The sequence below is a fragment of the Pristiophorus japonicus genome, chromosome 1 (genome assembly GCF_044704955.1).
Source record: "Pristiophorus japonicus isolate sPriJap1 chromosome 1, sPriJap1.hap1, whole genome shotgun sequence".
Lineage (NCBI taxonomy): Eukaryota > Metazoa > Chordata > Chondrichthyes > Pristiophoridae > Pristiophorus > Pristiophorus japonicus.
In genome coordinates, this window is record NC_091977.1 from 225,541,530 (window position 1) to 225,566,541 (window position 25,012).

At 46.6% G+C, this 25,012-nt stretch overlaps 1 protein-coding gene and 1 long non-coding RNA gene across 3 annotated transcripts in view; one reads left to right on the forward strand and one right to left on the reverse strand.

Moving 5' to 3' along the window:
• Window positions 1–25,012, forward strand: part of pgm5 (phosphoglucomutase 5) — a 296,274-nt gene that overhangs the window by 146,514 nt on the left and 124,748 nt on the right. The window lies entirely within an intron of this gene.
• Window positions 2,360–6,610, reverse strand: LOC139268640 (uncharacterized). Its single transcript, XR_011594078.1, has 3 exons — window positions 6,534–6,610; window positions 2,810–2,967; window positions 2,360–2,470 (listed from the first exon to the last, which is right to left on the reverse strand). It is a non-coding gene; the product is annotated as an uncharacterized lncRNA (long non-coding RNA).

Here is a 25,012-nt window from a genome sequence, read left to right on the forward strand (position 1 = left end):
ATGATCAGCCATGATCTTATTGAATGGCGGTGCAGGCTTGAAGGGCCGAATGGCCTACTCCTGCACCTATTTTCTATGTTTCTATGTTTCTATGTTACTGCTCTCGCCTTGTGGATGGATGGGTCGTGCCCCCGGAATTAGGTGGATCGGCACTTTTGCTCCTTGGCACTTCCCGATGCCTGGTTCGAACAGCGAGGGGAACTTGTTTAGGACCTGGGCACACGAAGTATCGTCGATGGGCGAGAGCGCTCGGACGTCGTCCCAGTTCCAGTGTATCTTCCCAGCCAGCTCCTGCAGAGTAGCGTGGGGCCATCGCACAGTACCATCCAGAGTGGTAACTTGTGCACCACTCCATTGTAGGAGACCTTTACAGTAGCACTGCTGAGTACGGGATTCAGTTCCTTTGTGTAAGTTCTCAGTTTAGTGCAAATGGGAGTCAGGACTGGCCTTGAGGCCTTGCTCCACCACAATTTATCGAAAGTCTTTTTGCTCATAATGGACTGGCTCGCACCCGTGTCCAGCTCCATTGCCACCGGGAGTCCATTTAATTCAACCTTCCGCATTATCGGGGGACACTTTGCGGTAAATATGTGCACCCCATATACCTCTGCCTCCTCAGTCTGAGGCTCTGGTTCCTCGTGATCCACCGTGGATCTGTCCTCCTCTGCAACATAGTGGTTTGCAGGATTAGCAGGGTTTGCAGCTCACCTGCACATACGTTGGAGGTGTCCCATTGTTCCACAGCCCTTGCAAACATATTCCTTGAAGCGGCATGAATGGAATCGATGATCACCCCCACAGCGCCAACAAGGTGTTAATGGCCTTGCATTCATCACCCTTGATTGTGGACTCTGAGACATCTGCGGACATGTTGCTGCAGGCATATGAGGCCTGTCCTGTACGTTATGATTCGAAAACAACATTACTTTGTTCACAGTACTTGTGGCAGCACTCATGTGCTGAGAGATTTGCTTGGTATTGTCACTGCTGGCGATGAACGCCTGGGCTATCGCTATGGCTTTACTCAAAGTTGGGGTCTCTACAGTCAAAAGTTTGCGAAGTATTACTTTATAGCTATTGCCAAGTACAAAGAAATCCCTGAGCATGTGCTCCAAATGTCCTTCAAATTTGCAATGTCCAGCAAGGCGTCTTAGCTCGGCGACATAGCTCACCACTTCCTGGCCTTCAGACCTCTTGCATGTGTAGAACCGGTACCTTGCCATCAGAACACTTTCCTTCGGGTTAAGATGCTCCCAGACCAGTGTGCACAAAGCATCATATGATTTCTCTGTGGGTTTCGCTGGAGCAAGCAGATTTTTCATGAGGCCATACATTGGTGCCCCGCAAACGGTGAGGAGAATCGTCCTTCGTTTGGCAGCGTTCGCTTCTTCTTCCATCTCGTTGGCCACGAAGTATTGGGTTGAGTTGCTCCACGAAGGTTTACCAATCATCTCTCTCCGAAAATTCCTCCAGGATGCCCACTGTTCTGTGCATCGTTGTGGTGGGGTTCGTCATCTCATCGCCAGTTGTGGTGTGTGAATAAAGAGTCTGACCAGATACTGTGAGCTCAAAGTAAAGTGTGACCGTAGGCTTTTATTGCAGGTCTCCAGAGTGCCTCTCCAGCCTGTGAGGCCTCCTTAAGTATAGGTGCTCCCGAGCGATTGTGGGATCCCTTGGGACTCCAGGGGATGAGCCCTCTGGTGGTTAAACAGGTTTACATATATAACACTGCCACGTCGGGGCGAGTACGTCGTGCATCAGCAGAGCACCTCAAGCGTGACTGCGAAGGGGGGGTGACAATGGCAGCGCTATGTTTGGGGGTTCTGGAGAAGTTGTTGTTAAGGACCCATCTTCAAAGTCGGAAGAAACCGGTTCCTCCCGACGATCAGGTGCTGTCACCATTGGTGGTATGGCATCTTGGGGTGTAGTGCCATATCCCACAACCGTCGATTGCCGCATTGTATTGGCATTGGCAGTCTGGTGTTCTCCCTCACCGCAGCAGTCAGCTCCGCCATGTCCTCTGATTGATGGACTGCTAAAGCTGCGATGTTTTCGGACAACCTAGCAATGGCCTGGAGGAGCTCTCGAATTAGTCGATGCTCATCCTGGACAGTCCCACCATGTCCAGGCTAGCATCCGCTTGTCGCACAGCATTCCCACTTTGGCGGATCAGCCCTGAATTCACCACGGGAGTCGGTGTGCGCCGTTGCAGTTCGCTTAGTCCCGCTTCCTCAGACCGGAATCCAAGAAAGTTGGATTCCAATGAGGAACTGGTGGCCGCAGGTAGAAAGGACCCTTGAAGTCCCGCCACCCCTCCCTCCTCCCTGCAACACCAGCGTTACAACGCTTTGAGGAGTGTTCTCCTCCAGCTCCTCCACCATCTCCTCCGTCTCCTCCACCACCATCTCTTCATTTTGTCTTCCCTGTAATGACTCCTCTCTGGGAGTGGTAGGCGATTCCACCTCTGCAACTGTAAAAACATAACATTAATGGTTGGCGACAGGGGAGGGTGGGGTCAGAGGTAACATCAGAGCAATTCACTTTGCGCAGGTTTATGTGGAGAGCAAACATTTTTTACTGAGAATCATTACATCAAAGTATCATAAGCAAAGTATAGAGAAAGTACACGACATAACAAAACTTCAGTCCCAAACAGTTTGCTTTCCAAGTAGCAGAGTGTGATCAACTAAAAAATCATGTTAGAACTAACAACATTTCGTGCTCCCAGCATTACATTACATTGTACATTATATTGCCATAACATTGAATTACATGACCGCAGTACAGTCCAGGCATTATGCAGACTTACCGTCCGGGAGAACTGGTTTGGCACCAACACACGTGGCAGTGCGATCATACGCCCCCCGTCAGGGCTGCAGCGTGTTCCTCGAGGTCTGTGAGAGGAATAGTCTTCGACGGACCACCGACCGCTTTGCGGAGCTCCGCCCTATTGCCGGCTAGTTTTTTCTGCAAAGGTGACAAAAAATATGTGTGAACTAATCTGACAGCTACTAATACCGAGCACACACATACATACATACATACACAATATATTGGGACACATCCCCAATTAACCGTCCTCCAGTCTCTTCATCAACAAGCGCACGATTTAAGTTTTGTTTGCATGCAAATGTTGCTTGATGAACACATGGTAAAACAGAGGAATAACACAATGAGATCGATGATGGGAAATAAAAATGACACCAAGTTTTACCACATCATAAAATGTGTCACTATTCAAGAGTTATTCGTCAATGCATGATAAAAGTTAGTACTTACTCTCGCAGACCCAACTATGTCATTCCACCGGTTGCGGCACTGGTTCAGCTCTCGCATCACGGGCATGACGGATCGCCTCAGCGATCTCTCGCCATAACCTCTGTTATACGGACAGTGACAGTTTCCCTCGCCCACCCCGTGTTAGCTCATTCCAACGGGCCTCCACTTTGCCCACCAATGACTCCTGGGCTTCCTCCGAGAAACGAGTGGTCCTTTTTCTCCCACCTAACTCCCTCTCCACTTCCATGGCTTATTTCTCCATTCTTTGGATATTTATTTATATATATCTATTTCAATCTAATTAATTAATTAATATTATTAAGATGTATCATTATTAGTTATATTATTAATTATATTATTTTATAATATGATATAATTGTCGTGATACTAAATACTCCTCAAAAAACCTGAAAACTCCTCTCAGCTCCTCTCTCACTGACATGCACTAACCTCTACAGCTTGAAAATGTTGAGTGCTGTCCTTCTCTTCTCTGCGCATGTTCCGGGTCACCCTTGACCCCGGAATCGCAGGAGAATGGCCGCGCATGCGCAGAGAAGCATTTTGTACAGCGGTTCTGCTTCCCTTTCTCAAGGTAAGGTGATCGCTGACTTTTCTCCTGGTTTGGATGCCCGCTCGAGTCCGCTATCGCTGGGTTTTGCTGCCACCGACATCGAGGATCGAAAACCAGCTGTATTCCGGCGGTTAAAAAGACGCAACCGCTGTAATACCGCTAACGATCGAGCGCCAGCAATGTGAGTGAAATTTCTAGCCCCTAGAAACTTTTCAAATAAAAGTTTGGACCCAGAGAGGTGAAGGGTATTCAGAATGGTCTGTCCAGGATGATTGATAACGTTAAGAGGGTGTTGGGCAGATATTTAGTGCAAAACATCAACTGTGGGATACAGGTAGTGAACTGCATGTTCTGCTTGTAAACTCTAGCACTGATTAGGTGGACCATAATAGTCTTTCCGATCCAGTCTTATCTTTCTATTATAATCACTTTAATAACATGAGGGGTTTAAGGTATCCCCTTTTTTAATACTCGGTATCTGGTGCTCCTCCTGGCTCCACAATAAGGCAAATACAACAAGTTAAAACTCCCCTTTCGGGTGATGAAGTGAGACACTCACCACAGAATGCCCAGCCTGTGACCTGCTCGAGTAGCTGAAGCATTTATGTGGCTGGTCCGGTTCAGTTTCTGCTCAATGGTGACCTCCAGGATGTTGATGGTGAGGGATTCGGCGATGGTAATGCAATGGTCAAGGAGAGGTGATTAGACCCACTCTTTTACAGATAGTCATTGCCTGGCACATGTGTGGCACGAATGTTACTTGCCACTTATCAGCTCAAGCCTGGATGTTGTCCAGGTCTTGCTGCATGCGGGCATGGAGTGCTTTATTATCTGAAGAGTTGCGAATGGAACTGAACACTGTGCAATCATCAGCGATCACCACTTCTGACCTTATAGTGGAGGGAAGGTCATTGATGAATCAGCTGAAGATAACTCGGCCGAGGACATTGCCCTGGGGATGAGATGATTGGCCTCCAACAACCACAACCATCTTCCTTTGTGCTAGGTATGACTCTAGCCTGTGGAGAGTTTTCCCAGTGATCCCCATTGACTTTCGGGCTCCATGGTGACACACTCGGTCAAATGCTATCTTGTTGTCAAGGGCAGTCTTTCTGCTTTGTTCAGTTACATAGATAGACCTAACTCACAGTACAGACTTTAATTGTACAGTATTTTAAAGTTATGCTTTCTAATACAGCATTAGCCTGCAATTTAATACCAAGTTATTTTTGCACCAGTCTAGCAGTTGGCCCATTTTTGATCCATGCAACCTACATACTGTGGCTATTATCTGTCTCAGTTACAGACAAATAGACTGGATTGTTGTTGCAGTGAGCCTTCCAATTTGGAATTTCAAAACATTAGCCAAGCTCCCTTGTATTGCACTGAGTCATACTGAGCTCTACAGATCAGAAAGTACCAGGTTTGATGCTGAATCTGTGCTGGGTAAGCTGGACTTAGCAAGTGCACTCGTAGGGATGTCACAGTTAGTTTCAGCACCCATGGGGTGGGGGGAAATGCAAACCCAGGGTCCCTTTGCGATTGCTATCCCCCGATCTCACTTTAGGAATCTGCCAGGGCAGGTACAATCAAGGTTGGGTTCAGCTGTAATACTTTAGAATTGCCAACATGACGGGCAGGAAAAGACCATCTGGTCTATCAAGCCTGCCCTACACCATGATGACTGGAACATCATGACTAGACACATCTTCGCTGCCTCCCTCCACTCCCCCTGGTCTCCACCACCCCCCCTCCCCCCCTCACAAATTCCCACCTGCTCCCATCTCTCCCCCCCCACCCCACAGCCATTTAATCTTCTGAGAGAGGCAAAGAAAACCCAGAAACTCCCCGGAAAAAGCCCAGAGTCAATAAGAGGAAAACATACTCTGCAAAATTCCTCTCTGACCCTCTCGGCCGATTGATACCAATCCAGAAGATCACAAGGATCAAGGTTCTCTATAAAGACACTTATCTTCTATATGATGCGATCCCTGCCCCAGTCAGGAACCGGTCCAGCTCCCTTCTTGAAGGCAGAGAGTCAGCACCCACTACGCCAATCATCTCACTACTCTCTAGGAAATGAAGACACATCCAACATCCCATCTATTCCCATTCTTACTCAGTTTAAATTCATGTCCCCTGGTCCTCTCCAATCTGTTAAACTGGAATAATCTGTCAATAGCGACGCTATCCAGCCCTTTCATTATTCTATAGACCTGTATCAGGTCACCTCTAAGCCGTATTCCCTCTAATCTTGTTTGGTTCTACGTGGGCCATTCAAATTACCGTTCATGCAAGGTTTTTGTAATGAAAAGCCTGCAAGCTGGCTGTGCAGACTCCCTGGAGGCCGTGTGGCTTAAAGGGTACATTGCCTCTGAGTCTATGTTGTTCTAAAGTAAATAGATCAAGGATCTATCTATTTGATTAGCTGAGGTTATTTAAGTAGGAAATCATTATTGTAGCGCTCCTCTGGACCTTTTCCAAGGCCACTATATCACCCACTATGTGGGGGACCAAATCTGGGCACATTGCTCCAGGTGCAGTCTGACCAGCAACCTGTACAGTGTCAAAATCGTGTCCTCTGATTTACACTTTTGGGCCCAAATTTCCCAAGCCGCCTAGAGCGGCGTAGTTAGGGGCGGCACGCCGACTTTTTGGAGCAAAAAAAGCGGCATAAATGTACCTGTTAATTTGGCCACTCCCTCGTCGTCCGGATCCATCGGAGTAGCGCTGCAGAGCCTGGAGGGGTGGTGGAGCTTCTGCCGCGCTTGCTCAGTGCAGCCAGCAGGGGGGCAGGGCTTGGGCCCAGCGTCTTGTGGAGTACCGGCAGGGGAATGCATGACTGTTTGAGCATGCGCAGTGCAACAGGAAGCTTGGCAATCGGCCAATTAAAGGGAGAGCGCCCTCAGCATCATTGGTAATGGACCATTTATAAAGGTAAGGTTGAAATATTGATTTTTGTGTGGCTGAGGGAATGGAAAGGAGTGCTGGATAGGTGGAAGAAAGGTGAGAAGAGTGATTTTTGAACATTACCTGAATGTGAGTCCAATACACGAATGGCGCAAGAGCATGCAAGACGAACAAAGAATTTCCTCCATGAGGAAGTGGAGAAACTAGTGACTGTCATTGAGGAGAAATGGCTGGAGCTGGATATCAGCACGAGTGGTCCGTCAAAAGTTATACCCAAGGAAATGAGAAGATGGAACCTAGTTGCAGAAGAATACTCTGCGGGGGTCAATACCGCAAGATCTGGAAGCCAGTGCAAGAAGAAATGCCAGGACGTTGGTCAAGTAGTGAGTGTTAAATGGAATTGCAATTGAAAATGTGACCATCTGTATGTGTCCCACCCATCAGAAGCGCACCGTGTCTGAAAATTAATATTTTCATCTTTGCAGAAGAAATTGGCCCACAATAAAAGGGAAAGACTTAGAACAGGAGGAGGTCCACCAAATCTGCACCAACTATCACCCCTGGAACAGAGGGTTGCTGCCTTGCTGAGTCACACCGGCAGAAAAAGAATCAGCTCTGCACAAGCTGGACCCACATGCGAGGGTGAGGGTGAGTCATTAAAATGCATCTTCACCCTTCAAATCAACCTGCTGAGTGGCCTGCTACGCGTGAGACTACTCATGCCACCCATCCTGGCCCCTCCTGTGCTACTAACCATTTGACTGTTCTGTTATATTTTGCAGAAGAAGAAGAAGACACTCCTCAACATCCTGAAGATCCACCAGAGGATCCAGATCTGTGCGCTCCAGACCAAGGCGGGCGGGGGGAGAAGGGGTCCATGGAAATGTGTTCACGGGAGAATGCTGACCGCGATATGGATCAGTCCATAGTACAGGGCATCACACTACCAGAAACCTCCATGATCACCTCGGCAACATTCCATGGGTTCACACCTTCTGAGGTCGTGGGTCCCAGTGGCGGTTGTGAAATGCATCTTGGGACACCCAGTCCCCCACTGTTCCAGCCTGCACCTCGCACTGGAGGGGTGCCACTAGGCAGACCCACGGTGAAGGGAAGGAGAAGCCGACCAGTCTCTCCTGAGATGCAGCACTCAACAGAGGTTAATCAGCTTGTGTCATTGGGTGAGGAGACCAATGCCCTCACAAGATCACTCGTGGCGGCCGTCAGTGGGGTGCGTGATGAGGAAGCGCCACTGTCGGGTGAAATCTCAGCACTGATACGGGAAGTGAGGGCGGGCGTTTCAGAGGGTGTGTAAACGATGGCAGATGCCATGAGGGAGCTGGCTTCTGCAATAAGGGCACAAAGGCCGGATACTCAAATGCCACTCCCACTTCAATCCACGCACCAGCCACCGGTCATACCCAAGCCAGGCCCCCAACTCCCCCCACCACCATCACCGACCCTATGAGGAAGTGCACTTTCCCCGAGATGTGGGTGAGGGATGGGTGCAGCCTTTCTTTGCTGTTATTGCTGTTGTTGTTGTTGTTGTTGTTGAAGTGCACTGTAAAATTTCCAATAAAAGGTATTTTGCATCAAAACTGAATCATGCTCCATTAGGACCACGCAACATTTAGGGACAACTGTAAAAAGTAAAAATCCCTCATCCCTACAGTCATGCGTGCCTGCCGTCCCTAGCCCTGGCGGGAGGGCTAGCTGGTGTGTTCTGTAGTCAGCAAGGTAGGACTGCTCTATTTTCAGTAGCTGATTTATCTTTCATTTATTTTTGATGATGTTGTGCAGCTGTTGTGCTGAAGATGTTGTAATGTTGTGCTGATGTTGTGAAGGTCTTTAGTGCTTTAGAATCCTCTAACTCACCACCCCCCCCCCCCCCCCCCCTCAATCTCTGGCTACCTGCGCTGATTTCTTAAATGTAGGTAAGGTTTTTCTGTGCCTACAAAAGTGGCCACATACACTGGCCTAAGTTAGTTTGGAGTAACTTTCAGCTGGTCAAATTTGCTTCTATGGCCAGAAGAGCCATAAGTGGCTGGTCACGCCCCCTTTTAGAGAGAACAAACTAAACTAGAAAAAAACGTATCTAACTGACTTACACTGGAGCAAGTTAAATGGGGAAATTTGCGATTTTTAAGTTACTCCAAAAAAAGCTACTTACTCCAAAAAATACAGGGCAACTCTTGGAGAAATTTGAGCCATAGGTTCAATAATACCACCCAATACCTTGCTAGCTCAAGCTACAGTTTCTCTATTGTTGAATAATATCCCAGCATTCAGCAACTAACAACAACAACTTGCATTTAAACAGCGCCTTTTACATAGTAAATCATCCCAAGGTGCATCAGAGGAGCGTTATCAAACAAAACTTGACACTGAGTCAAATGAGATTTTAGGGCGTAGGTTTTAAGGAGCATCTTAAAGGAAGAAAGAGAGGTAGAGAGGCAGAGAGATTTAAGGAGGAAATTCCAGAGCTCAGGGTCTAGGCAGCTGAAGGCACGGCCGTCAATGATGGAACGATGGAAATCGGGGGCGTGTACAAGAGGCCAGAATTGGAGGAGTGTGGAGATCTCAGAGGGTTGTAGGGCTGGAGGAGGTTACAGAGATAGGGAGTATAGATTCACACATAAAGAATTGTGACTGAAGCGTTTACAGTGCCCATGGAACCAGAGAGAGCTGCTGTCTTCAGGAGAAAACAGGAAGAATGGTGGGGGGGTGGGGGGAAAAAAGCATATCTGAATTATTTCCAATTCTGGGCACCACACTTTAGAAAGTACGTCAAGGCCTTGGAGAGGGTGCAGAGGAGATTTATTAGAATGGTACCAGCGATGTGGGACTTCAGTTATGTGGAGAGACTAAATAAGTTAAAGATGCTCTCCTTAGAGCAGAGAAGGTTAAGGGGAGATTTAATAGAGGTGTTTAAAATTATGAAGGAGGGTCAGTAACCAGAGGACACAGATTTAAGATAATTGGCAAAAGAACCAGAGGGAGATGTGGAGAATTTTTTTACACAGTGAGTTGTTGTGATCCGGAATGCACTGCCTGAAAAGGCGGTGGAAGAAGATTCAATCGTATGTCTCAAAAGGGAATTGGATAAATACTTAAAAAGGAAAAATTTGCAGTGCTATGGGGAAAGAGCAAGGGGAGTGGAACTAATGGGATAGCTCTTTCAAAGAACCAGCACTGGCACAGGGAGAAATTTCTTCACTCAGAGGGTTGTGAATCTTTTGGAATTCTCCACCCCAGAGGACTGTGGATGCTCAGTCGTTGAGTATATCCAAAGCTGAGATGGATAGACTAAAGAAAACAAGAGATATAGGGATAGGACAGGAAAGTGGAGTTGAGGTAGAAGATCAGCCAAGATCTTATTGAATGGAGGAGCAGGCTCGAGGAGCTGTATGGCCTACTCCTGCACCTAATTCTTATGAATATTGCTTTAACAATTGCACAATTTCAGTACGTGTTCATAAACTCGTTCTGGGGTGTTAAATGAGTCAGCACTGCTTGGGGTCTGTGCCTTTGGAGCTCATGCACTTCATGACTTTCCGGGGAAAGAGGTGTAGTGACAAGGACAGAGGGCCGCGCAGTTGCAAAATACAAATAAACAGGAACAGATTGCAGCTAAACTCTGTGTAGCTTTCCCTCCGCCCTCCACAGCTGCAGCTGACCAGCGAGATTATCAGCTGGATGGAAACAAGAAACTGTTTTTGCCCAGTGGGAGTTTCTGAATGTTTGGCAAAGCAGAGTGAAGCCGAACCCATTGCTGCAATAATAGCACAGTGAGGGAATGCAAGTAATTACAGTCTGCCACTGCCAAAGTATATCATAAAGTGTTCAGGAAAATGCTGCATCCTCCCCATCTGAGGAAACAAATTGAATACACAGGTTTTACACCAAGAGCCAATTATATGTATTCATCATAGAGATGGAAGGCACAGTAGGGACTGTCTCTATTACACGCTTTTCGGGATGTACAGAAAATGCATACAATAAATAAGTGCTATATGGTTTCATTATTAGTCAGGGGCTTATAAAGTATGCATGAAAAATCAGGTCATAGCACAGCAGATGATCTTAAAGGGGCATTGTCTTTATTGAAAAGTGTGGCAAACTTTTTGCTTGTTTACCAATTCACAGTGCTGTAAAAGAAAGACTTGCGCCCTTCACGACCTCAGGATGTCCCAAAGCGCTTTACAGCCATTGAATTACTTTTGTAGTGTAGTCACTGTTGTAATGTATAGGAAATTACAAGAGCGTCCTTGTTTCATTTGAGTAATGTCAGACGTGGCTTAGTGGGTAGCACTCTCGCCTCTGAGCCATAAGGTGTGTTGGTTCAAGTCCCACTCCAGAGACTTGAACACAAAATCTAGGCTGACACTCCAGTGCAGTACTGAGGTAGTGCTGCACTAGTGGAGGTGCCATATTTCAGATGAGGTGTTAATTGGAGGCCCTATCTGCCCTTTCAGGTGGGTGTAAATAAATCCCACAACACTATTTCGAAGAAGAGCAGGGGAGTTCTCCCTGGTATCCCTGGCCAATATTTATCCCTTACCCATCATTAAAAAAAAACAGATTATCTGGTCATTTATCACGTTACTGTGTGTGGAAGCTTGCTGTGTGCAAATTAGCAAAACAGTGACTACTCTTCAAAAAAGTACTTTATTGGCTGTAAAGCCCTTTGGAACATCTTGAGGTTGTGAAATAGAAATGCGAGTCTTTTTCTTTCGAGTTGGTCTTCTACCATCCCGGCAATCACAGGACTGTTGAGAGGACCATGCACAAGTGAAAATATTCCTATGTAATCACGCTACAGATGATGGTTGGGTCATATTAATTAAAGTGTCGACTGCAAGTTATTCTTGGCACATTCCAACCACTGTTGCAGTTCTTTCCTACATTTTGAGTGATCTGAGTGGGTGAGCATTCCAGTCTTTATCACCTCACTAATCAAAATCAATTAGCTTTGACATTGCTGCTATATTAGTGTAACGTTCATGCCTTTTAAAACAATATACATACATGAGGAGAAATTTCTTTACCCAGCGAGTGGTTAGAATGTAAAACTCGCTACGACATGGAGTGGTTGAGTATAGATGCATTTAAGAGGAAGCTAGATGAGCACTTGAGGAGAAAGGAATAGAAGGATATGTTGAAAAGGCTGGATGAAGAGGGGTGGGAGGAGCATGTGGTGAGAATAAACACCGGCACTGAGACGATGTGCTGAATGGTCTCCTTCTGTGCTGTTTGATTCCATGGGGTGGAAATTTGGTCTTCTGCTGCCCCTCTTAGTGTCCCGGAGGGGCGGCAATGGCGGCGGAAAACAGTTGCGCCTGGGCTGCTAGCTGCCAGCACCCACTGGGACATTCGGTGCAGGTATCGAAGTGGGGCGGAGCAGTACCTCCTGGGCGAGGCGAGCCAGTGTACAACCGCCCCTGGTTGCGACACCGGCTCGATTTGTGGATCGTGCCCAACATGTAGCACGTCGTCGAGCGCCCTGGTGGGAACGCCTCTGAAAGCTGCCGTTCCAAACTGTAGCAGCCGCAGTCAGGTAAGGAATGCCGGCTTCAGGTAAGTGTGACTGGTTTTTAAAAATTTTTTTTGTGGTGGCATGAGCTATATTTTGGGAATGTTTTTGGTGTTTTTTTTTTTAGGGGGGTGGGGGGATCCCCCCAGGCCTCTGTTAGGGCGCTGCGAGGCTGGCTCCTTAGCTTGGGATTTTCCCTTGCTCAGCTGGCCTAGCGCCCTAAAAGAGGTGTGGAACGCCTCCCTTCGCGCCCCACTCTAAACTCCGGGCCCAGCTGATGAATTTTGTGGCAGCAGACGCAAACCATTTGCCAGCACAAAATTTACCGCTCCACCCAGAACACGCCCCAACTGAGGCGCGGCCAAATTTCCACCCCTATGATTCTATGTATAGTCCCAGGGATTCCAGAATTGATCCAATCTCTCAACTCACGCAAATGGTTCAGACAGTGAGTTTAAACTGGCTATTTAACTGCAGAGGGCACTATAATTAAACCCAGTTCTATCCTTACCCACCATGCACACACAAACATGCACACATGCACAAACACATGTACATGCATGCACAGACGCATACATGCACAAACACGTACACATGCACACATGCAAACACACAGGCACACGCTTGCACACGTGCGTACACGCATGCACAAATATGCACAAACACATATGCACGCACACACACATAGGTCAAAGATAGTACTAATTGATAACCCAGTTCAGATCAGCTGACTCAACAGAGACTAGGAATTGAGTTAGGGACCTTCTGGTCTATATAATTCAATACTTTACCACACAGTCCTTGTACCCTTTAGGCAACTGGTGAAATGGGACATGATACGTGTTAGGATACAGGTAGCAGAATTTTGAATGAGTTAAAAGTAGATTACAAAATCCACACCTTCATAACATATTTTAAGTTCTCTAAATAGAAGGCTATGATTTATACATCTATGAATAGAAAGGAGTTAGCCATGGCTCAGTTGGTAGCACACTCATCTTTGAGTCAGAAGGTTGGGTTCATAGTCCCATTCCTGAGACTTGAGCACAAAATCTAGGCTGATATTCCCACTGAGGGACTGCTGCACTGTCGGAGGTGCCTTAAACGCTGTTATTTATTTTCTCTTGGCTTTCAGTTCTTATAATTGAGTCCAGTATCTCTAAACTGATGACAATATTTATTCCGTGCAGATCGCACTGCAGATCAGTAATAATCCAGTTTTATAAAGAAAGAATTTGCATTTATAGAGCACCTTTCAAAAAGTACTTTTTGAAGTGTAGTCATAGTTGTGATGCAGGAGTCATGGCAGCCAAATTGCACACAGCAATATTCCACGAACAGCAATGTAATATCAGCCAGATCATCTGTTTTTAGTAGCATTAGTTGAGGGATTAATATTGGCCCAAGACATAATGGAGAACTCTACTGCTCTTCTTCGAAATGGTGGCCGAGGGATCTTTTACGCCAGCTGAGATAGAAGACGGGACCTCGGCTTAATGTCTCATCTGAAAGAACAATTCTCTGCGTCAGGAACAACTTTCTTAACTTTCTTAGTGACAATTTCAAATTGACGACCCCTTATCATTGACTTCCAAACAGTGGAGACATTTTTTCCCTATTCACCCTATCAAAACCCCTCATCATTTTGAAAACATTCCATCAAACCTCCCCTTGGCCTTCTCTGCTCCAGTGGAAATAACCTCAGTATCTCGAGTCTCTTCCTATAGCTACACTTTCCCACAACCTGGGATTACCGTGTGTGAAAAATAAGTCTTTAACAGACTACATTTCTGAAAAAGATCTTGACAAAAGCCAAGCCTTGAGGCTGCATGCTGTTTGTAGTTGCCAACGTCTCGATTTTAAAATTTTCATCCTTGTTTTCAAATCACTCCATGGCCTCGCCCCTCCCTATCTCTGTAATCTCCTCCAGCCGTACAACTCTCCGAGATCTCTGCACTCCTCCAATTCTGGCCTCTTGCGCATCCCCGATTTTAATCACTCCACCATTGGTGGCCAAGCCTTCAGCTGCCTGGGTCCTAAGCTCTGAAATTCCCTACCTAAACATCTCCGCCTCTCTCTCCTCTTTTCAGAGGCTCCTTAAAACCTACCTCTTTGACCAAGCTTTTGGTCACTAGTACTCATTGCTCCTTATGTAGCTCAGTGTTAAATTTTGTTTGATAACGCTTCTGTGAAACGCCTTGAGACATGTTACTATGTTAAAGGCGCTATATAATTGTAAGTTATTGTTGTTGCTCAACATCTCGAGTGATGTGAAAGATGCAAATTCAACTGGCTAAACATAGGAACAGGAGGAGGCCATTCAGCCCCTTGAGCCTGTTTTGCCATTCAATTGGACCATGACTGATCTGTACCTTAACTCCATCTACCTGGCTTGGTTCTGTAACCCTTAATACCCATTGCCTAACTGAAATCTATCAATCTCAGTTTTGAAGTTTTCAATTGACCCCCAGCCTCAACAACTTTTGGAGGGAGAGAGTTCCAGATTTCCACTATCCTTTGTGTGAAGAAATGCTTCCTGACATTACCCCTGAACGGCCCAGCTCTAATTTTAAGGTTATACCCCCTTGTTCTGGACTCACCCACCAGAGGAAGTAGTTTCTCTCTATCTACCCTATCGAATCCTTTAATCATCTTAAACACCTCAATTAGATTGCCCCTTGATCTCCTATACTCGAGGGAATTCAGGCCTCGTCTATGCAACCGATCCTCATAATTTAACCCTCTAGCCGGTCACCTTGAATATGTAGAAAACAAAAGCAACATATTGCGGATGTTGGAAATCTGAAATAAAAGCAGAAAATGCTCGAAACACTCAGCAGGTCAGGGAACATCTGTGGAGAGATAAACAGAGTTAACGTTACAGGTCGATGACCTTTCATCAGAACTGGAAAAGGTTAGGGGGGGAGAAATTAGCCTCCTTTGCACCTCCCGTTAGCACCTCCAGGAGGCGATAAAGGGCCGCTAACAGCTTACCGACCGGGCGCGGTGAAATTACCGACACTCGCGAACATGCATGGCAAGCTAGCACTAAGCCTTCCGCCTAGATCTCCTGCGCCCCGTATACTGTCTTTTGAATTTTTTCAATCCAGCGATTGATCAGCCCTGCACTCTCTCAGAGAGCTTGGGGCTGCCCTTCGTGGATCGCAAGTGCCGTCACCAACTGTTCCCAGCCTTACCATGAAATGACCCCCTTTAAGGGGAGAAGGAGCCTGTGATTCCGACAGCGCTGCATGGGACACTGTGCAGCGCCCCTCTTGCTCTGTTTAATGCTCCAAGGGAAGTGGTTGTGCTTGATTTAGTGCTCGACTTCCCTCCTGGAGTGTTAAACCAGAAGTTCGTGTCAGATTCAATTGGGTAGCGCCCGGCGATACTTTTGAGCTCCTGCAAAAGTTCTCGCCCCAAACGGGGTACTATGCAATTTCTAGCCCTAGAAATTTAACAGTTTTTAAGCAAGTTCAGAGGCAGTGAAAAGTGGGGGGGGCGTGTGGGAAAAATCAAAAGGGAAGGTCTGTGATTGAATGGAAGGCAGGAGTGATTAAATGACAAAAAGGACGATGGTGCAAGATGGTTAGATCATAACTACTGCCTGCCACTTTCCTGGAGAGCAGGTGCTGGTAAAACTCTACTGTTGCTGCTACAGCTCCTCTGGACCCACCTTTGTTTTTTACTTGTCCAATTACCACCCTTTTTCACCTTGTCCCATTATTCCTTTTGTCATTTAATGACTCCTGCCTTCCACCCGATCACAGACCTTCCCTTTTGTCCTACCCCTTTTCCCTGCCTTTGTATTTGCTTAAAAACGATTAAATCTCTACCATCTTCCTGTTCTGATGAAACGTAAACTCTGATCTCTCTCCACAGAGGCTGCCTGACCTACTGAGTGTTTCCAGCATATTCCGTTTTTATTTTGAATATGTATATCTAGTTATTCCTAAAAAAAAATTAAAAAATAAAGTTTCTGGCTGCTTTGCGGCAGTTTATCTCTGGCTAGGTTCCTAATTCTTGCTGCACCTGATTAAGGAAAGAAAAGAGTCTCGGGAGTTCTGTGCCTACAGAACTATAAATCTTAATTCCCCAATGTGCTTTCTTATAACATTTGACATTGTACACAATCTCACTGTATATGCTAGTCTTCAAAAATAAATACTACATGTCACAGATGGTAATAAACAGAAGGTATGATTTTCCCCAGAGTAGTGTTAAATGGCGCAATTACAAAGCAGGGCTAGACTTCAGCAATCTGCACTGCCAGCAATGCATTAACTTTAACTGTGATATGTTTGTCACAATTCACAGTACCTTCTAGAATTTCTTACTGCACATTCCCGGTGCAGTACTGAGGGAGCGCTACACTATTGGAGGTGCTGCCTTTCGGATGAGACTTTAAACCGAGGCCCCATCTGCCCTCTCAGAAGGACATAAAAGGTCCCACAATTTTGAAGAAGAGCAGGGGAGTTCTCCCCGGTGTCTTAACTAGTGTTTATCCCTCAACCAACATCACTAAAACAGATTATCTGGTCATTTATCACATTGATGTTTGTGGAAGCTTGCTGTGTGCAAAGTTGACAAACCCAAACCCCTTCCTACATCATCATCAGCATCATCATAGGCAGTCCCTCGGAATTGAGGAAGACTTGCTTCCGCTCTTAGAATGAGTCCTTAGGTGGCTGAGCAGTCCAATATGAGAACCACAGTCCATGTCACAGGTGGGACAGACAGTCGTTGAGGGAAAGGGTGGGTGGAACAGATTCTTTCCGCTGCCTGCGCTTGATTTCTGCATGCTCTCGGCGATGAGACTCGAGGCGCTCAACGCCCTCCCAGATGCACTTCCTCTACTTAGGGTGGTCTTTGGCCAGGAACTCCAAGGTGTCAGTGGGGATATTGCACTTTATCAGGGAGGCTTTGAGGGTGTCCTTGTAACATTTCCTCTGTCCACCTTTGGCTCATTTGCCATGAAGGAGTTCCGAGTAGAGCGCTTGCTTTGGAAGTCTCATGTCTGGCATGCGGACAATGTGGCCTGCCCAGCGAAGCTGATCGAGTGTGGTCAGTGCTTCAATGCTGGGGACGTTGGCCTGATCGAGGATGCTAATGTTGGTGCGTCTGTCCTCCCAGGGGATTTGTAGGATCTTACAGAGGCATCACTGGTGGTATTTCTCCAGCAACTTGAGGTATCTACTGTACATTGTCCATGTCTCTGAGCCATACAGGAGGGCGGGTATTACTACAGCATTGTAGACCTTGAGCTTGGTGGTAGATTTGAGGGCCTGGTCTTCGAACACTCTTTTCCTCAGGTGGCCGAAGGCTGCACTGGCGTACTGGAGGCGGTGTTGAATCTCTTCATCAATGTCTGCTTTTGTTGATAAGAGGCTCCCGAGGTATGGGAAATGGTCCACATTGTCCAGGGCCGCGCCGTGGATCTTGATGACTGGGGGACAGTGCTGTGCGGTGAGGACAGGCTGGTGGAGGACCTTTGTCTTACGGACGTTTAGCGTAAGGCCCATGCTTTCATATGCCTCAGTAAATACGTCGACTATGTCCTGGAGTTCAGCCTCTGAATGTGCGCAGACGCAGGCGTCGTCCGCGTACTGTAGCTCGACGACAGAGGTTGGGGTGGTCTTGCACCTGGCCTGGAGACCACGAAGGTTGAACAGCTTCCCACTGGTTCTGTAGTTTAGTTCCACTCCAGCGGGGAGCTTGTTGACTGTGAGGTGGAGTATGGCAGCGAGGAAGATTGAGAAGAGGGTTGGGGCGAAGACGCAGCCCTGTTTGACCCCGGTCCGGACATGGATTGGGTCTGTAATGGATCCGTTGGTAAGGATCACGGCCTGCATGTTGTCGTGGAGCAGGCTGAGGATGTTGACGAACTTTTGGAGGCATCCGAAACGGAGGAGGATGCTCTAGACCTTCGCGGTTGACAATGTCAAAGGCCTTTATAAGGTCAAAAAAGGCCATGTATAAGGGCTGGCGCTTTTTCCTGCAGCTGTCACGCTCAAAGATCATGTCCGTTGTGTCCCGTAGGGGACGAAATCCACATTGTGACTCCGGAAGGAGCTCCTCGGCCACAGGGAGAAGACGGTTGAGGAGAACTCTAGCGACAACTTTCCCAGTGGCTGATAGCCGGGAGATTCCCCTGTAGTTGCCGCAGTTGGACTTGTCCCATTTTTCAAAGATGGTCACGATCACTGCATCTCTGAGATCTCCCGGCATGCTCTCCTCCCTCCAGATGAGAGAGATGAGGTCATGTATCCGTGCCAACAATGCCTCTCCGCCATACTTTAGCGCCTCAGCAGGGATTCCATCCGCTCCCGTAGCCTTGTTGTTTTTAAGCTGTCTTATGGCTTTTCCTACCTCGTGTAGTGTTGGGGTTTCACTGAGTTGGTGGCGAATTGCATGCTGCGGGATGGAGTCGAGAACACTCGAGTCAAAGTCAGAGTCTCGATTGAGGAGATCTTCAAAGTGCTCCTTCCAGTGGGCCCTGACTGCCTCGGTGTCCGTGATGAGTGTTTCCCTGTTCTTGGCCAGCAGTGTGGTGGGGCCTTGGGAGTTTGGACCGTAGGTGGCCTTGACTGCGATGAAGAATCCTCGCTGTTGGCCAGCTGTATCTCCTGTGCTTTCTCCATCCACCACCTGTTCTTTAGGTCCCAGGTTTTTTTGTTGTTCCTCAGCTTTGAGCCGCCTGTAATGTTGCTTTGCTGCTCCCGAGTTGGGTTGTTGCTTAAGGCTCAGAAATGCTCTGCACTTGCGATCTATTAGTTCCAAAGCGCTTTACAGCCAATGAAGTACTTTTTGAAATGTAGTCACTGTTGTAATGTAGGAAACACATTAGGAAACAATGTAGGTTACATCCCTCCAATCCTGGTGTTTCCTGCTTGAGTGATCAAGTGTCTCTTCACAGGCACTGGTTATAGAGGCCTGGAGGGTAGACTAAGCGCTGTGGGCATTCTGCATCTCAGGGTCATCAAGGCACGCCAGGTTAGCTGTGAGGCGCTGGCTGTATAGGGCTCTCTTAGCTGGGTCTTTAAGTGCCCCGGCATTGACCTTTTTGCGACACTGCTTCTGCTGTCCCCTCTGCTTTGGGGCTATGTTGATGTCGATGATGGATCGGATTAGTCGTCAGCTCCTGTCATGGCGCGGGTGATGCGCACATCCTTGCGATCCCTGGCTCGGATGATGACTTGGTCAAGCAAATGCCGGTGTTTGGAGCGAGGGTATTGCCACGATGCCTTGTATTTGTCCCTCTGGCGGAACAGGGTGTTGGTGATGAGGAGTTCATGTTCTAGACATTTTGTCAGGAGTAGGGTACCGTTGGAGTTTGCTTTTTCTGCCCCCGCTCTGCCAATCACGCCTCCCCAGAGGGCTGTGTCTTTGCCGACCCTGGCGTTGAAGTCACTGAGGAGGATCAGTTTGTCATCCGTGGGGACGTGGGACAGGGATTTTTCGAGATTGGAGTAAAAACCCTCTGTGATCTCATTCGTTGCATCGAGTGTTGGGGCGTAAGCACTGATGACTGTGGCACATTGGTTCCGGGATAGGGTGAGTCAAAGAGCCATGAGGCATTCGTTAACCCCACAGGGGGAGTCTTTGAGGCGGTCGACCAGTTCATTTTTGATGGCGAAGCCGACTCCGTGGAGGTGGTGTTCTTCCTCTGGTTTCCCTTTCCAGAAAAAGGTGTAATCTCCACCTTGTTCCTTGAGCTGGCCTTCCCCTGCCTGCTGGGTCTCGCTTAGGGCAGCGATGTCAATATCAAAGTGTCTAAGTTCCCGGGTAACTATGGTGGTACAGCGTTCCGGCCTGTCGCTGTTGGGATTGTCCATGAGGGTCCTGACGTTCCAGGTCCCGAACTTCATGTTAGAGGAGTGGAAGATGCCTGTGCGAGAGTCCTTTTAATGTGGGGTGGTCGTTGCACACCGGCTACTGCACGGGCTTAGCTGAGCAAGGTCTTGGTCCAGTGGCAAGGGGGTCCAAGACAACTGGAGACCAGGCACTACCGTATAAGTCTAATTGCTTAAGGTGAGATGCTGGCTGCAAGCTCGGCACCGAGTAGCGCCCTTGATGGTAGGTGGTCCGATGCTTGGTTGGGGACAGGCATTGGGAGGGTCAGTGGTCCACTGGGGTTCCTGGTGGAAGATCAGTAAGGAGTGGGAGAGTGGAAGAGTCACAGCCATGATGCTCACCAGTTAGAGGAGGCCAGGTCACCAGGGGGAAGAAGAGGTCCAGCCGTCATCGAGGAGGAGAGGCCCGATCCCGCTGGAGGGATGGAGGCCCGTCACTGGAGGAATGGAGGCCCATCGCTGGAGGATGGAGGCTCATCGCTGGAGGGATGTAAGCCCATCGCTGGAGGGATGTAGGCCCGTCGCTGGAGGGATGGAGGCCCATTGCTGGAGGAATGTAGCCTACATTGTTTCCTAATGTGTTTCCTACATTACAACAGTGACTACGTTTCAAAAAGTATTTCATTGTCTGTAAAGTGCTTTGGAACATCCTGAGGTCATGAAAGGTGCTATGTTAATGGAATTGCCCAAACACAGAAATAGAGCACCACAATAAGAAGAGTAGGGTAGAGGCTGGGTACTCTATGATGAGTGGCTCATCCCCTGACCTCTCAATGTCTCTCCACCATCGACAAGGCTCAAGGCAAATATGTGATGCAATACTCACTGTGCGCCAGGATATGTGCAGCTGCAATGGCACTCGAGAAGTTCAGTACAGAGCAGTCCACTTGATCAGCATCCCTGCCACTGGACTCCACATTCCACTCCTTACACCACCAATGCACTGGTTGTCTACATGGTGCTCTGCAATAACTCACCAAGTTTATTTTCCAACCTCGTGACCTCAACCACCAAGAAGCTCAAAAGCAGCAAGATCATGAGAACAACAACCGCAACTTGCATTTATATAGCACCTTTAACATCGTAAAATGCCCCAAGGTGCTTCACATGAGTGTTATCAAACAAAATTCTACACCGAGCCACATAAGAAGATATTAGACCAGAAGAGGTAGGTTTTAAGATGTGTTTTAAAGGAGGCGAGAGAGGTAGAGAGGTGGAGAGATTTAGGGAGGGAATTCTCCAGCTTAGGATCCAGGCAGCTGAAGGCACAGCTGCCAATGGTGGAGTGATTAAAATTAGGGAAGAGTATAGAGGGTTGTGGGGCTGGAGGAGGTTACAGAGATAGGGAGGGGCGAAGCCATGGAGGGATTTGAAAACAAGGATGGGAACTTTAAAATCGAGGCATTGATAATGTAGGTCAGCGAGCACAGGGGTGATGGGTGAACGGAACTTGGTGCGAATTAGGAAATGGGCAGCAGAGTTTTGGATCCACTCTAGTTTATGTAGGGTGAAAGTTTTGAGGTCAGCCAGGAGAGCATTGGAATAGTCAAGTCTAGAGGTAACAAATGTATGGATGAGGGTTTCAGCAGCAGATGAACTGAGGCAAGGACAGAGACGAGCGATGTTATGGACATAGAAGTAGGCAGTCTTGGGGGGCTATGCTCCCAACCATCACCCTCCCAAGTTCTTCTCCAAGCTACACACTCTCCTTCCTTGAACTGTTACTTCATCATTGCTGGATCAAAATCCTACCTAACACCACTGTGGGGGTACCGTCACCACAAAGACAAAGTGGTTGAAGAAGAAGGCACACCATCACCTGCTCAGGGTAACTAAGGCAATATAGTTAGACCATGTTTTGTTATAAACATGGAGAGTCTGAAATGATTCATTTTGGAATTAATATGGGGATCAAGACATGGATATTGATAGTATTTGGGTAGGGAGAGCCTATGGAGATGATGTATAGATAAGTAGAATTAGCTGTGTTATCCTTGTTAGTTGTTGCTTGTTAAGGTTAAATTATGAGGACAGGTTGCATAGACTAGACTTTTGTTCCCTTGAGTATAGAAGATTAAATGGTGATTTAATTGAGGTGTTTAAGATGATTAAAGGAGTTGATAGAGTAGATAAAGAGAAACATTTTTTTTGTTGTTGTTTTTTTTTAAATTCGTTGCCAATCTTTCCAATTCTTTGTCAAATCACAAACGCCAGAGGTCACCTTGCACACATCAAGGATCACTCTGCGCCAATGCTCTTAGCCAAAAGGCCTAGATATTTCCTCTGGAATGGGGGGGGCATAACCCTAAAATTAGAGCTAGGACATTCAGGGGTGATGTCAGGAAGCACTTTCTTCACACAAAGGGTAGTGAAAATCTGGAACTCTCTCCACCAAAAAACTGTTGTGGCTGGGGGTCAATTGAACACTTCGAAGCTGAGGTTGGTAGATTCTTGTTATGCAAGGTTATTACGGGTTACGGAACCAAGGCGGGTAGATGGAGTTAAGGAACAGATCAGCTATGATCTAATGGAATGGCAGGACAGGTTCGAGGAGATAAATGGCCTCTTACTGTTCCTATGTTTATTCAAATGCAGAGATACTAAAGATATTTAAATAAAAAACAGGCTTTGCCAATTCATTACTCTATGCAATTTGCTGCAGTTTCTTGCTCACCAGAGCTACATTAACAGTTTTGGTCAGTACTTGCTTAGTTAACGCCTGTATAGAGACAGGAAATAAGCATTATTAGGCAAGTCTGTATTGGCCAGATTTCTGTTACTGACAATAATAAAATTCTACTAAAGGAATTCACTCAGTGGCAAACAGACATTAGCCATACTTCAATTAGTTTCAGTAAAATTTATAACAAAAAAAGTAAGATTAATACCCTATTTTTAGAAACAAAAAATATCCCACATAATCCATAAATAACATAAATTTATGAGTATTTTTCAAGAGTTATAAGATTTGCATTTCTATATCGCTTTTCACAACCTGAGGACGTCCCAAAATGTTTTACAGCCAATGAAGTCCTTTATGGAGTGTAGTCACTGTTGTAATGTAGGAAACGCAGCAGCCAATTTGCACACATCATGCTCCCACAAACAGCGATGAGATAATGACCAAATAATCTGTTTTTAGATTTTGAATGAGGGATAAATATTGGCCGGGACACCGGGGATAATTTCCCTGCCATTAGGTGAAGATATATGCTATCAGAATACACTGTTATCAGGATTTTGGAAAGTTTATTTCAGAGAAACATATGAAATTAAAATTATATTAGTATCTTTGCAAGAGCAATTCCTCTTTCAGCTTCAGTGCTGAATGGGATTAGTTTTGACAGCAGTCTAAGTCCAGCCTCGTTGCCATTAAAGACAATTCCGCAGCTGAGTGGCTTTTGAGTACTATGGTAATTAAAACGTCCAATCGTCTTGGTGCCCTGTCATTTCTACATTGGATTGGCTATTGAATGCATATAGTGAGTAAACAATTGTGATGTCTGCGATAGCATGGAAAACCCCGACTACAGCCTGTGGGGAACATCAGGACTAGGGACAATGATTGTTCAATTTTAGGAAGCCTAGCTCTTTGTAGAAATAGACAGACTTGCATTTATATAGTGCCTTTCACAACCTCAGGACGCCCCAAAGCGCTTTACAGCCAATAAAGTACTTCTTGAAGTGTAATCACTGTTGTAATGTGGGAAATGCGGCAGCCAATTTGCACACAGCAAGTTTCCACAAACAGCAATGTGATAATGACCAGATAATGTTTTTTTAGTGATGTTGGTTGAGGGATAAATATTGGCTGGGACACCAGGGACAACTTCCCTTCTCTTCTTCAAAATAGTGCCATGGGATCTTTCAGAGAGCAGGGAGTTCTCCCAGTGTCCTGGCCAATATCATCGTTCAAAGAACAACATTAACACAGATTAACTGGTCATTAATCTCACTTGTTGTTTGTGGGAGCTTGCTCATCATTATCATCATCATAGGCAGTCCCTCGGAATCGAGGAAGAATTGCTTCCACTCTAAAAATGAGTCCTTAGGTGACTGAACAGTCCAATATGAGAACTACAGCCCCTGTCACAGGTGGGACAGACAGTCGTTGAGGGAAGGGGTGGGTGGGACAGATTTGCTGCCCGCTCTTTCTGTTGCCTGCGCTTGGTTTCTGCATGCTCTCGGCGATGAGACTCGAGGTGCTCAGCTTGCTGCGCACATATTGGCTGCCACATTTTCCTACGATACAACTAACTACATTTCTAAAGTAATTTATTGATTGTGAAGTTATTTTGTGATGTTTTTAGCACAAGGAATGTCTTCAATAAAAGTTGCTATATAAATGCAATTTATTTTTCTCTTTCTAGTTCTGTATCTTTTTCTATATCTCCCTTTCTCTATCTATCTCTCTCTATCCCTCTATCTCTATCTCTCTCTATCCCTCTATCTCTATCTCTCTCTATCCCTCTATCTCTATCTCTCTCTATCCCTCTATCTCTTTCTATCCCTCTCTAACTATCTCTATTTCTCTCTATCACTCTTTCTCTATATCTCTCTCTCTCTCTCTCTCTATCTATCTCTCTCTATCTCTCTATATCTCTCTATCTATCTCTCTCTCTATCTCTATCTATATCTATCAATCACTATCACTCTTTTTCATTTCTATCACTCTATCACTCTTTCTCTATCTTTCTCTTTCTTTCTATCGCCCTCTATCTCTTTCTCTATCTCTCTAGATCTCTAGATCTCTATCTCTATCACTCTTTCTCTATCTTTCTCTTGCTCTCTCTATCACCCTCTCTCTAGCTCTCTATCACTCTAGATCTCTCTCTATCTCGCTCTTTCTCTCTCTCTATCTCTCTC